The sequence below is a fragment of the Drosophila ananassae genome, chromosome XR (genome assembly GCF_017639315.1).
Source record: "Drosophila ananassae strain 14024-0371.13 chromosome XR, ASM1763931v2, whole genome shotgun sequence".
NCBI classification, from domain to species: Eukaryota; Metazoa; Arthropoda; class Insecta; order Diptera; family Drosophilidae; genus Drosophila; species Drosophila ananassae.
Window position 1 is genome coordinate 20764884 of NC_057932.1, and position 12642 is coordinate 20777525.

Here is a 12642-nt window from a genome sequence, read left to right on the forward strand (position 1 = left end):
CTCAGGTTTTGATGCAAAATGATGGGGAATCGATCTACAAACCGATTAAAACATTCCGCTCAAGAATCGGATGAAAATCGGCCAAGATATAGCCATCCTTGTGGGCCATATAGGCCTTCCATGCATTTCCGAAGGGGATCCCCCAGAAAATTTAGAAAAAAAATGAAAAAATATTTCGTTCTCAGGTTTTGATGCAGAATGATGGGGAATCGATCCACAAATCGATTAAGGTATTCTGCTTCAAGATCGGATAGAAATCGGCCAAGATACAGTCAAAACTCTGCCCAAAGTTGTAGTACCCTCTGCTAGGGCTTAAAAGCCAAGTTCGTTTTAGCCAAAAGATGTGTGTTTTTGGCCAAAGGGTATTGCCAGTTTCCTCCAGTTGGCATCTTGTTGTTGTTTGTTGCGAGCGTTGTTGGTTTTGTTGTTGTTGGCTTTGTGCGGGTGCGGATACCTTGGCCAGGTCGCGTTGTTGTTTTTCTTCTTCTTCTTGGCCTTTTTTTGCTGTTACCAATCGCTGTCCTCGTTGTTGTTGTTGTTGTTTGTAGTACCAACATCTCTGTGGACTCCTTTGGGCCCGTCTCCAAATATCTGAATCTGAAAAACTGTGAGTGTATGTTGTTAATTTGCGTTTTGTTGCGTTTGTCGTTGTTTTGTTTTGTTTTGTTATGTTGTTGCCATTCTTGTTGTTGCAGTTGTTGTTGTTGTTGTCCTTGTTTCTGTTGCTGCTGCTGCTGTTGTTGTTGTTGTTGTTGTTGTGTTTGTTGGCTGGCAAATTGTTACACGCGTTGCCTGCTTTGATGTCTTTATGGGTTTTGAATTTAGTGTTGGCCTGCCCCGCACAATCGTGACTGCAATTCGTCGAGGGGGCCAAGAGGGGGGTCGGCAGGGGGTTACCAACTGGGAGAGTTCACTGTACACTGAACAACACAAAAGGTTAAGAAAAATAGTCTGAAAGCTAAAAAAAATCAAGAGAAACTTTAAGACTTCAAAGTCTGGGGTTTAAAAGGGATTAACTAAAAAATGTCTTAAAAAAAGGGTTTATTTAAGGAATTATTATTAAAAAAAAATGTATTTTAATACAAAAATATTAAAATCTTAACAAACAATTAACATTTTATTATAAAAACCTAAAAATACTTAAATAATCTCCCTGAAAACCTCTAGAAACCCCCCTTTTTTTTAAGTGCCTCAAGACCCATCTAGCTATAGCTCCCTCCCCACTTCCCCCCCACCCCTCTGCAGAAGACATAATCAAATGTGGACAAAATTATTGAGCAATTTAGTTTTACTTTATGGAGCAATTGCTTCGAGGTTGCGGAGCAGAAGGTTGTGGAGCTACACAGGAGGGATCTCTACTGGGATCTCTTTGTGGCATCTGGGATCCGAAATTTTCTTTGCCTTTGGTGTTGATGCCCCGAAAAGTCAGCTGCATCATCATAATGATGATCATCATTGCCATCCAGAGTTTATGTTTATGCGGTAAATGGCATTAATGGATTTATAGATGCACGTTCCGGAGAGGTGCCTTGAAAACCCAAAACCCAGGGCTTCCTTCCTAGCCGAGTGGAGTGGCTTGTTTGCGCTTAGTTTTGATTAGGATTTATGGCAGAGTGGCCTGTGGGTGGACGAGGCAGAAGGCAGGAGGCAGAAGGCAGGAGGACTTTCCACCTCAAAAATGGCCACTAAAAACGGCATCAATCACACGCAGATGTTGGCAATTATATTTTAAAAGAGTGGCTTTTCATTTATTAAAATATATTATACAAGTAGAACTTCCACCTCGAGATCTCTCTTATTTTCCCATCAATCACTCAATCATCCAGCCAAGCCGAGTGCAGTTACTGTCCATCAATCAAGGCATCTTCTTCAAAACATAATTAAATCCGGAATGGAGTCCGAAAGAAGTCCTCTTCTGAAAGCGATTACTCCCCGGGGTCAATGAGGCTCATTAGCAGAGTTCAATCATCGTGAGCTGGAGTCCTCCAATCAAAATGAATGCATCCATTTATGTCAATCAGGGCTGACCTCTCGCAAAGGCCATCCCATCCATTGATTGACGGTCACCCACACGAGCTATTTGATTGATAGTTGCATTGAGATGGCCAATCCCCCCAAGAGACCATGACAAAGTAGTTTGTCCATTTTTCTTTATTTTTTTTTTTTTAATATTTTTTCCTCAAGGAAAGGTTCTCTTCTTCTCCAGGCCGAGCCCCGTTTTTGAGGCTTTTTTTCTGCCATTTTTTTTCATAACCTTTCGAAAGGGTATTGGAGATTATAGGAAAAGGTTAAAAGACTAGACAGATTTTACTTTAAAGTTTCAAAAATATAAATAGATATTCATACCCGGTACTTTATTAAATAAAATTCATAAAATATCATAAGAGAGCCTTTAAAAGTTAATAATTTAAGAGCCACACTTTATTTTTTCTTTGCACAGTTTTAACTCAAAAGTTTATAAACAAAAAAAGATATTCATAACCGGTACTTATCAGAATAAATATTTCTGTCCTTTTGGATACAAATTCTATAAAATATCCTAAGAGAGCATTTAAAATTCCATCATTTAGGAGCCACACTTTACTTTTCTCAACTTATTTTGTGGATGATTCTGCCCTTTGGCCAAAAACTGTCGCAACTCATCAATTTTCATTCAGCGGCCCCGTGGAGCGGACGCGTCTTGTGGCAACTATTATTCACGCCTAGGCCTCGGCTCGGCTCGGCTCGGCTTGGCTCTTTCTTCTGCAAATCTTCTGCGGCTCTTGGGGAGCAGCTCTTCCCCAGCTCCTGCCAGCCTTCTGCCTGCTGCCTTGTGCCTTGTGCCCCTTTTAGGCCAATTTGACGTTAAGCCAGAGCAATGAATGCTTTTAGCTGAAAACTGAGTAATTGAGTGACAATTAAGTTATTTCCAGACGAACAAGCTGCGATCTTCGACGGTCCTTGGCCGGTTTTTGGTCATCTCTGGTCGGGACTGGACTGCACTGGCCTGGACTGGCCTGGCCTGGTCACTCCTCTTGGCTCTTTCTTCTTAACTTTTTTTTTTAAAGTGACTTGCTCGTTTTTTGTCTACATTTTCTTTTTATGAAATATTGCCAAGTTCATATCTCAATTATGAACGCCAAAGGCACAGTGGGCTGAAAGGCTTTTTTTAAAGAATATTTTTGATATTAAATTATATATTGTAATATTTGTGTCTTTATATATTTTACTGCTTATAAAAACTTATAGATTATAGATTAAATAATTTTCTATTCCGAACATTTACTCAGACTTTCTTATTATTTATTTTAATTTTCTTAAACAATATGGCTATTTTTGTTTGCCCTTTTGTCCTTTCTGTTACAGATTTCAAGTTTTTCAAATTAATGTATTATTTATTATACAATTTATTAAATTTTAAAAAATATTTATAAATTATTAGACAAAAAACGTATAGAAAATATTATAGATTTTAGATAGTTAGTCTTAGTTCGACTTAAATATTAAGCTACCATCTGAATTAAATAAATAAATATTATAGATTTTATTTATTAATTATTTTACTAATAATATTTTAGACATCTTAAATAAATGCCAAAATATTTCACTTTTTTGCTGTCCTGCTCCCACTGTCCTGCAGCTTGTGGTGCTGCCGCTGCACTTTCTGCTGCATGCCCCTCTTTCAGCGACTCTCTGAGTGAGATTAATCGCGGCTTTGACAGGAACTGCATTTGCTGCTGCACTTCGGTTCTCCGCTCTGGCGGGGGATGCTGGGGCAGGCTTGGGGCAGGGGCGTGCCAAGGGAGGGGCCGGCTGGGCAGGCTGCCTTTGACATTATCACCAAAAGAAGCCGCCCGTCCGCGCAGTCGTCGTCAATCAGTCGCCGGGTCTGCCTCTCGTCACTATTTTTTTCTCAGACACTGTTTAGTTTAATTAATCTTTTATTTTTTATTTTTTATTTATGCCTTTTGATGCATTTTTTTGTGGGATTTTTGTTGGTGAACTTTAACACCGCTTATGTCAAATTATGTCTTCACTTCGGACCAGTTGGACCAGTGGGCGTGGCGCCTTGCAGTCTGTCCCCCCACCCCCTCCCTCCTCACTGGATGCTCCTCGCTGATTTATGGCCAAAAGTGCATTTGGCGGCGGCTTGTTTTTGTTTACGTTTACCGCTGACAAAACGCAGCAATTTTTTTGCACTTCACTCTCTTGAAATATTACGCATACGCAGCGTGGGCGGGTGAGGGTGAGGGCGAGGGCGAAGGCGAGGAGATTACAGTAAAATGGGTCTCAACGGGTGGGAATGGTGGCGGGGGCGGTGGCGGTGGCGGGGGAAGTATTATGACAAATTGCACAAGAGTCGAGCGCGAACTTGAGAAAACAAATGCGATAGGAAAACATGAAAAAAAGCACAAAAGGCGCAAAAGGCAACAAGAAAAGAGGGGGGAACAAAATGAGTAAGTGTGTACACACTGGGAAACAGACGCCAAGCGATATGAAAAGCGTTCGCCGACAACAACAACAACAACTGCAGGCAACAAGAAAGTGCAGGAAGGGGCGTGGGTGGCTGGGAGCGAGGGGGGCTACCACAAAGGACTAGCGGATTAAAGAAATTTGATAAATAAATAAATTATTCAAATTTTCAAGCCCCACTATGCCCTCTCTGTGGGAAAACCCGCTATTTCTATCACCCTTCCTGTTCTTTTCCTCTCCTTCGACCTACGACACTGTGCTGATAAAGAGGTGGTGGTGGGGGTTGAGGGGGCCGGCGAAGGGCGAAACGAACGCGTGCGTACATTCATTTGACGCTGCCAACGCGTCGCCTTTACTTTGTTCTTGTTGTTGTTGCTGTTGTTGTTGATTTTGTTGCGATTGTCGCATTACATAAGTTGCATATCGTTTCCGCCATAGCGCCCACACACACCAGCACAGTGGAATCAATTATTGGCCCACTGTGGCAGAAAAAAATAATACGATTTTAATACATTTATTAATATTTAATATTTAAATAAGTTTTCAATTCAATAGTATTTAAATAATTAACAAGATCTATTACATTTTCTTTACTTGTTTCCCCAACTTTCCCCACTGTATCCCCTCCTTGCATCCCCTCGCCGTCCCCCCAAGGAAGAGGCGTCGTGTGCACTCTACATTCGTGTTCTCGTTTTCGTTCGCACTCTGGGCATTTTTTTCCCCCCCATTTTCTTCTCCGCACTTTTCTCGCTCTCTACCTCTCTCTCGGGGGCCAAGCGATCGCATTGCGCATTGCGTTGCGCATCAGAACAACGCTCGACCTTGACAGTGAAAATTCAATGGCTGCGATGGCTGCGATGGGGCACTGCTGCTGCCGCGGTCACTGCCGCAGCTGGCGTTGGCGTTGGCGTTGGCGGCGACGCGTTTGCAATTGACGAGCGCAAATGGTTACATACAGACATACAGTTATACAAACGTATGTATGCACATCGGGGGAAATGTATATTGGAATATATGGTACAGTAAATATTTGAAAAAAGGATCACTAAATTTTTATATAGATATTTAATCTATTTAATGCAATAAATTTCAATAGTTCGATAGTCCATCAATACTTCCACCCCTACTAATTAGATCTATAAAAATCGATCCTTCAAGTCCCCACTGTGGGAAACTGTGGGAATGTCTATACATTCGGCGTTCCCTGCACTAGTTTTTGCAATTTGTAGAACTCGAACATTTTGCGTATGTTACTGTCTGACTGACTGACTGTTTGTTATTTTTTTATTTCTTTTTTTCCCCTATTTTTTTTTTAATTAAATTTTTTTTTTTGTTTGTGTGGGCCTTTTGTTATTGTTTTAAGTGCATTCGCCGCATGACCTTGAACATTTCAACTTTTTTCTCGCAATTGGCAGCATGCGCACATAAAATAAACAAATAGACCATTGTATGTATGTTTTTTCTGTAAATAGATATATAGATATATATCTTGCATCTCTGTACTCCGATCTACATAGCATGACGTTTGGATATCTCTTTTCTATTTCCCGATCGAGGAAAAGGCAATTAAGACGGATCGAATTTTCAAATGAAAATATTTAAAAATCATATTTAAAATCTTAATGATCAAAAGACAGTTATGTTCTCTACAAAAATAATAAGTTCCACCCAAAAACTACCGTTAGATCAAGTGAGCAAACTTCATCTCATTCCTTGCCCACCATTTTGCTCTCATCTTCTTCCTGCGTTTCCCTTTTTCTTGTAATGTCGCCGCTCTCTTCCGCTCTCCTTGTGCATCTCCCCCCGCTTGCCCTGTAATTTGATTTTTTTCCCCCAAAATTTATTTTCGTTCTTTTTGCGCAACTCGGCGAAAAATAGCGTCTTAGAGGCACAAAAAAAGTCGAAAAAAAGAAGGAAAAACTGTGTGCTTGGCAATGAAAACCGTGGCCATTGGCTCTTAGCAACATTTACGTGCGAGGTTCGAATTCGTTTGTTGCTGATTTCGCTAAGAAAATTTCAACAATTTGTGCACTTTCTTTTGTTTGCCAGCAAACAGTTTGAAAGTGGCGGGGGGTGGGGAGGGATGAGGGGGATGGCTAATCTAGGGGAGCGAGCAGAAAAGGGGGCGCTGGCAGCAGCTGCCTTGGGTTAAGTTTTCAAGGGCACGCGAGTGCACGTAAAGAAATTAGAGTGATTACTAGGGAATATTTAATATAATATAAATATTTTCTATCATTATATAATAGTATTTCATATTTTTCAATAATAATAAACTGAAAAATACAAATATTTCAATTAATGGAAGAGGAAGAACACGCGCTCTCCGCACATCTAACGCGATCAGTTACAGTTACACTTTGCCAGTCGCTCACCTACACTAAAAGTGTAAGGAAGGAAAAAACCTAAAAGGGGGAGGGAAAAAAAACTTAGTTAAATAAAAATTCACGCTCCATCTCCCTCTCCCCACTGTCTCTCTTTCGCACGCGTGTGGCCTTGCACTTACGCCGTTGCGTTCCGCCGATGCGGTCGACGCCGACGCCAACGCCACCGCCAACGCCAACGCCATTGACATCGCCATCGCTCTGCCATGCTCTGCACTTCCGCACACACGACAAACGAGGAACGTATAGCTGACGAAGCGTGGCAGCAAAGTGCCACCTCTCTCCGCGCTCGTTCTCTCGCTCACTCACTCTCCACCAATATCACGTCATCCCCACCGCCCGCTCTCACCTTTCGCTTGCTCGCTCCCTCCTTCATCTCAGTAGACTGCGAATGCAAGTGAAAAGTGAAATGCTTGCAAAAAGAATGTTAGAATCATTAGCGGCGGGGAAAAAGCTAAAAAAAACAGCTAGAATAGAAGATCGTTTAAATAAATTAGAAGGAGAAAAATTTAAAACAAGCTAGATAAGCTTAAAAATAGGTTAATATTTTAAGATTAAGATTTAATTCTTAGAAAAGCATAATTGTTAATAGAAATTATTTTTTTTATACTTTTCTATTGAAAATATTAAAATAAAAGGTTATTGGGTGATTTGAAAAAAACTATTGCATATTTTTCAGGGTATCCTCACATCTTATCCAATTTCTAACATCGAATGATAATTAGTATAAAAATAGTTACTATTTTAAGCTCATTCGATTATTACGCAAAAAAAAACCGCCAAATGGCCCCCCAGCTTCAGAGATTTTTTGTGCATCTCTAGCGAGAACTAGCCAGCTGCAGCTGCGTTTGCCGTTTGCCGTTTGTCGTCGCCACTGCCCATCGCCAATTTCATTTCATTTAGTTTGTCGGTGCAGTGCAGAGGGAGCGGACGTGAGTGAGTGCGATTTTTTATTTTCCGTGTGCCTTTCTGCTCTATCCGTTATTCGTTTCCATTGCGCCTGCTGCGGTCAGTTGCCATTTTACAACAGCCGCTGTTAGTTATTTTCTGTGCGTCGTCGCGTGTTTCTCCACAGCAACTGCAATTGCAACTGCAACTGCAACTGCAACTGAAACTGCCACTGCTGCCACAGCAGCAGCAGCAGCAGAGGAGGCGGCAACAGCATCAGCCACCGTGCAGTAGTGACACAGAAAAACGTGAAGCCATTTTTTTTTTGTTTCCTTTTCCTCGCTTCCTTCCTGGGCGTGCGTGCACGCGCGTGTTTAGTCGCAATCGCGATCTTCTCAAGGCTGCACGCGTTTTCTGCCGACGCCGCTGCGCTGCTGCCTTTTGCCTGTTGCCCGCCCGCCTTTCGCTGCTGCTCTGCCGCGTCGTCTGCGTCGCGTCTACGTGTTCAAAGGCAGAAATTCCTTTGCAGTTCGTGCCGTTTGCCTTCATAATTCCCCCCTAATTATAATTATTTTTTTTTTGTGAAAAAATATTCAAAAAAAAACTATTACCATTTATTTATTTTTTTTTTGGTGAAATTTGTGCGGAAAGGAAAATGAATGCATAACGCATACTGCAGGTTCAAGGAAGTTTAAAGGGCCCCCCTCAAATGCATCTAAAATAGTCCGCCCGCCCACCCCCCCACACGCCGAGTGAAAAGGAAAAGTGAAAATAATTAATTTAAATAATAGAAGTAATCAACGAGAGAGCGAGAGAGAGAGAGAGACGGATTTCAGTGTTTCAGTTTATCTCTTGGAGTGCTTTCGTTTGTTGTCTTTCGGTCTCCTCTTGCCTCCGCTGCCTGCTGCATCAGCAACCAGGGTGAGTCCGCCGCCGCAGCGTCCCAATCTGATCCGATCGCCCCTTAAGAAAACGATCTGTCCAAAATCGGATGGAATTTTTTCTGAAAATAGTTGACTTTGTGGCCCACATTGCGTATACTTGATATTTGCTATGTATCAAGTATACGCAGTGTGTGCATATTTTTTTAAGGGGCTTGTTTTTATATTTTTAAAGGGTTTTAATTATTGTTTATTTAATATAAAAAAATATATAAAGAATATGAAAACATTACTTTTTAAATAAACCAAAACAAGTCTTGAGATATTACGTATACGCAGTGTGTTTTTTTAGAATTCAGAGGAAGTTAATGATTTTATTTATTTTTTTAAATTAAAATCCATTTTTGTTTGAAAATTTAAAATTCCAAAAAGTAATTTCCTTAAAAATCTTCAAAATAAGCCCCGTTATATTAAGTATACGCAGTGTGTACACATGAATTTAGGGGATATAACGGTATAATAGATAGAAATATATTGATTTTCATGTAAAAATTTAGTGTTTAGTTTTTAACAATAACTTAAATACATTTTTTATTTTGATCTTAATTGAATTAATTTATAAATTCTGTTAAAAAGGTTACTATTTTTGAATTTTTGCTTAAAGAAATAGGTTTAATATTAATGTTTTATTTCTTATTATATATTTAATGTTCCACAATTCTATTTAAAAACGCATCTCCCAACACCCTCTATTATATATTTTTTGTGATATCGCAATCAGAAAATGGAGCAGACTTTCTGTCGTGCCAGAAACCCGAAGCCGAAATACCTTGAACTGTCTCATCGAATTATTCTTCTTCTTGTTCTTGTTCTTGTTCTTGTTCTTGTTGTTCGTTTTCTTTTTGCTGTTACTGTAATTATTATTATTGCCGGCTTTGCCTTTATCAGTCATTTGCTTGTGTATTATCAGGCCAAGTACCGTTAAGGCGAGCCAAGAAGTCGAAAGAGATTTAGAAAAGAAATTGAAAATGCCAGAAATTCAATTGGAAACAGGGGAGTGACTGGGGGGGGAATGTTTGGAATTGCATACATGCAAGTCCATGCCTGTCCGCCCGCTCAGTCGGTGATAAACGTTGCTGCCTCTGCCGCTGCCTCAGTCGCAGTCTCAGTCACTGTTGGCGTCTCTGCCGGCAGATGCCGAAGTTGGAAGTTTTTTTTTTTTTTTTTGCAAAACTGATAAGGAAACTCAAAGTGCGCTCGTGTGGGCGGTATTGGGTGATATTTGGAGCCCGCAGGTGGGCAGGGGGGTGGGGGAGGGTGTGGGGGTGCAAAGGGGCGGGCGCAGGCGGTCCAAGGGCAGGGCAATGCGTGTGTGATAAGCCAGGGGACTGCGCTGCTTCTGGCGCTGCTGCGTTTCTTGATTATATTCCACTTGTATTATTTTTTAATTATTTTGTTTTTAATAATTAAATAAATTAAATAATTATATACATATTATAATTGTTATAAATAATAATACACCTGCTCTAGTTACCTTTGAAATGAAAATCGAAAATCAAAGCTTCAAAAAAGTGTGCCCGTTTGCTGAGAGTGAGAGAAAATCCCCGAAATCCCTTTTCGCCAAAAAGCGTCCTTGGACCTTAAAAGGCTTTAGTAAATTTTTGTCCTCAAACGAGCTTACTTTGGAGCGAGAGTCTCGGAGTTCAGTCAGAAGCGGTCGAGGAGTCGAGGGCTCCACATCTAGCTCCTCCTTTTATTTTTCTTTCTTTTATTTTATTATTTTAATTATTTTAACTAAAATAACCAACGAGAGCTTTGTTCTTATGATTTTATTTATTTAATATATTTTATTTCTTTTTTAATTTTAAAAATTAGTTTTTGGCAATGGTTACCACGATTTTTCTTCTATCTTTTCTTCTATCTTTTTTCCTAATTTATTTTTTAAAGCTTATATAATGGCTGATTTTCTTCTTTTTTTTGTCCCTTTCTTTTTCCATTCTTTTCAAGTCCTGGACTCTCCGAATCCTTGAGACTGGAAGCTTCTTCTTCGATTATTAAACTGATTTTCTTTTATTTCTTTTTATTTACTATTTTTTATAAACCTTATTTTCTTTTATTTCCTTTTTATTTATTTTTCAAACTTTTGGTGCCTTGGTGATCCAGTTGCACTGCCCTAGGCCTCAAATTCGTAGCCTGCTTTTGGGGGACAGTTTAAGACAGACTCTAGAAAGAAAGCTTGGATCTAAAGAGTTGCCTTCAAAGAGTTCTCTTTCGAAGAGTTTAATAGAAAGTTTATGGCTTAGATAGTTGATGGAGTAAAGGTCTCTTTAAAGAGATGTTGAAATATAGACTCTTAAAATATAAACTATATAAGCTATGGAAAAATTAGAGAGATTTGCTCCCTAACTATCTCCCTAGTATTAAAATACTAGTATTATCACTAAAATACCAACCTTTCTAGATCTAGAACAGATTTTTTTATTTTTTTTTTGTAATTTATTTGAAAACCCTATTTTTCTTTCGATTTTTTTTTTGTTTTTTTATTTTTTCTGCTTAATGCAGCGCAACGAATTGCGGCGAGCGGCAAAAAAGCTTTTCATCAGCCCACAGTCGACAAACAACAACACTAACAACTAGCAACAACAACAACACACCCCATTGAAACAACAACAATGCAACTACAATGCCAGAAACAACAACAACAACAACAACAACAACAACGGCAACAACGGCAACAGCAACAGGAGCATGAAAAACATTTTCCCACGATTTGAGAACGGCGACGATGACGTTCGTCACCTAGAGAAACGCCCCAGACCACAGAGCCCCCTCCTCCACCTCCACGTCCACCATCACCCCCATCCGTCCAATTCTCCACGCCCCTGTCTTTGGGCGCAATTCTCCTCGAAATCGCTCATCTAAATGCAGACGCCTTTCGATTCTCCCGGGGCCTTCTCCTCGACAGCCCTACCATTCTTCTTTTGGGCATCATTTTCCGTACAATCTCTTTTCATTTGAGGGGGGTGGAGGGTGGAGATTGGCGGCGGAGGCGGGGGAATCGTATATTGATTCACATTTCCTTTTTTTTTTTAATTTTTTTTAGTTTTTTATGCAAAATTATGGGAAGGAAGTGGGAGAGAGAGTTTTAGGGCAACAGGATTGAGGTTTCGTGTTTAGATTTCGATTAAAAACTATTTTTATTCGATTATTCGATTGAAAGAGTCTTTAAACTAGCTTCAAATAACAAGTTATTCGATAAAAGTGATTGATTTCGATAAATCGATTAAGGAATTGTCTTAAACATCGATTTCATCCAGTTTCTAAGCTTAGCTTATCGATGAAATCGATTAATTGCGATAAATCGATTAAGGAAGTGTCTTAAAAATCGATTTCATCCAGTTTCTAAGCTTCGATTTTCGATAAAATCGATAAATTTCGATAAACAAATCAAAGAAGTCCCTCAATCTCCAAATCATTCTATTTCCCAGCAAACCTTGCTTTAAATTTCGATAAACCCGATTAATTTCGATTAATTTATTTAGACAAACATTTTCACATGGCCACCCCTTCTCCCCTTTTTATTACCCACCCCCGCTGCCCTGCACTTTGCGTTCATTCGTCATTCGCTGAGTAGATGGGTGTGGGAAAGTAGGCGGAGCACCAACAAAATAAAAAAAATAAAATAAAAAATGGAAAAAAAAAGAAAAAAATTACAATCGCGTGTTTGTTTGTTTGCCAACCACCCCCTCCCCCACAAGCACCTACTCCCCCTGGGCCTACTTCCCCCCCTCTGTTTTAGTTGTAATTGCATTTGTACCAGATGTGTGGGTGTGTTGTGTTGTGTTGTGTTGCTTGTTGGTGTTATTATTATTAACTTTGTTGTAGTTGTTGTTACCTTCGCCGTGCGACACGCGCTTAAATTGAATTGGATCATATCTGGGGACCGACCCCCAGTGCCCAGTACCCAGTACCCAGTACCTATTCCCCTATTCGACGATGGTGTTTCTAAATTACTAGCCACGCCCTTTCCTTTCTCTCTT

The 12642-nt window shown here is 40.0% G+C and overlaps 1 protein-coding gene across 8 annotated transcripts in view; it reads left to right on the forward strand.

Annotated features, from left to right (window-relative positions):
• The window catches only part of LOC6501829 (broad-complex core protein), a 131884-nt gene that overhangs the window by 27257 nt on the left and 91985 nt on the right, over positions 1–12642 (forward strand). The window contains exons 1-2 of one of the 8 annotated variants that reach the window (XM_032452280.2): positions 7741–7868; positions 8373–8642. The exons of 6 other annotated variants lie outside the window; for them this stretch is intronic. The gene's annotated coding sequence lies outside the window, so the exon portion shown is untranslated. Of the gene's footprint in view, positions 1–7740; positions 7869–8372; positions 8643–12642 lie in introns of those variants that run through there. One more of the 8 variants, XM_032452281.2, reaches the window with a different exon arrangement.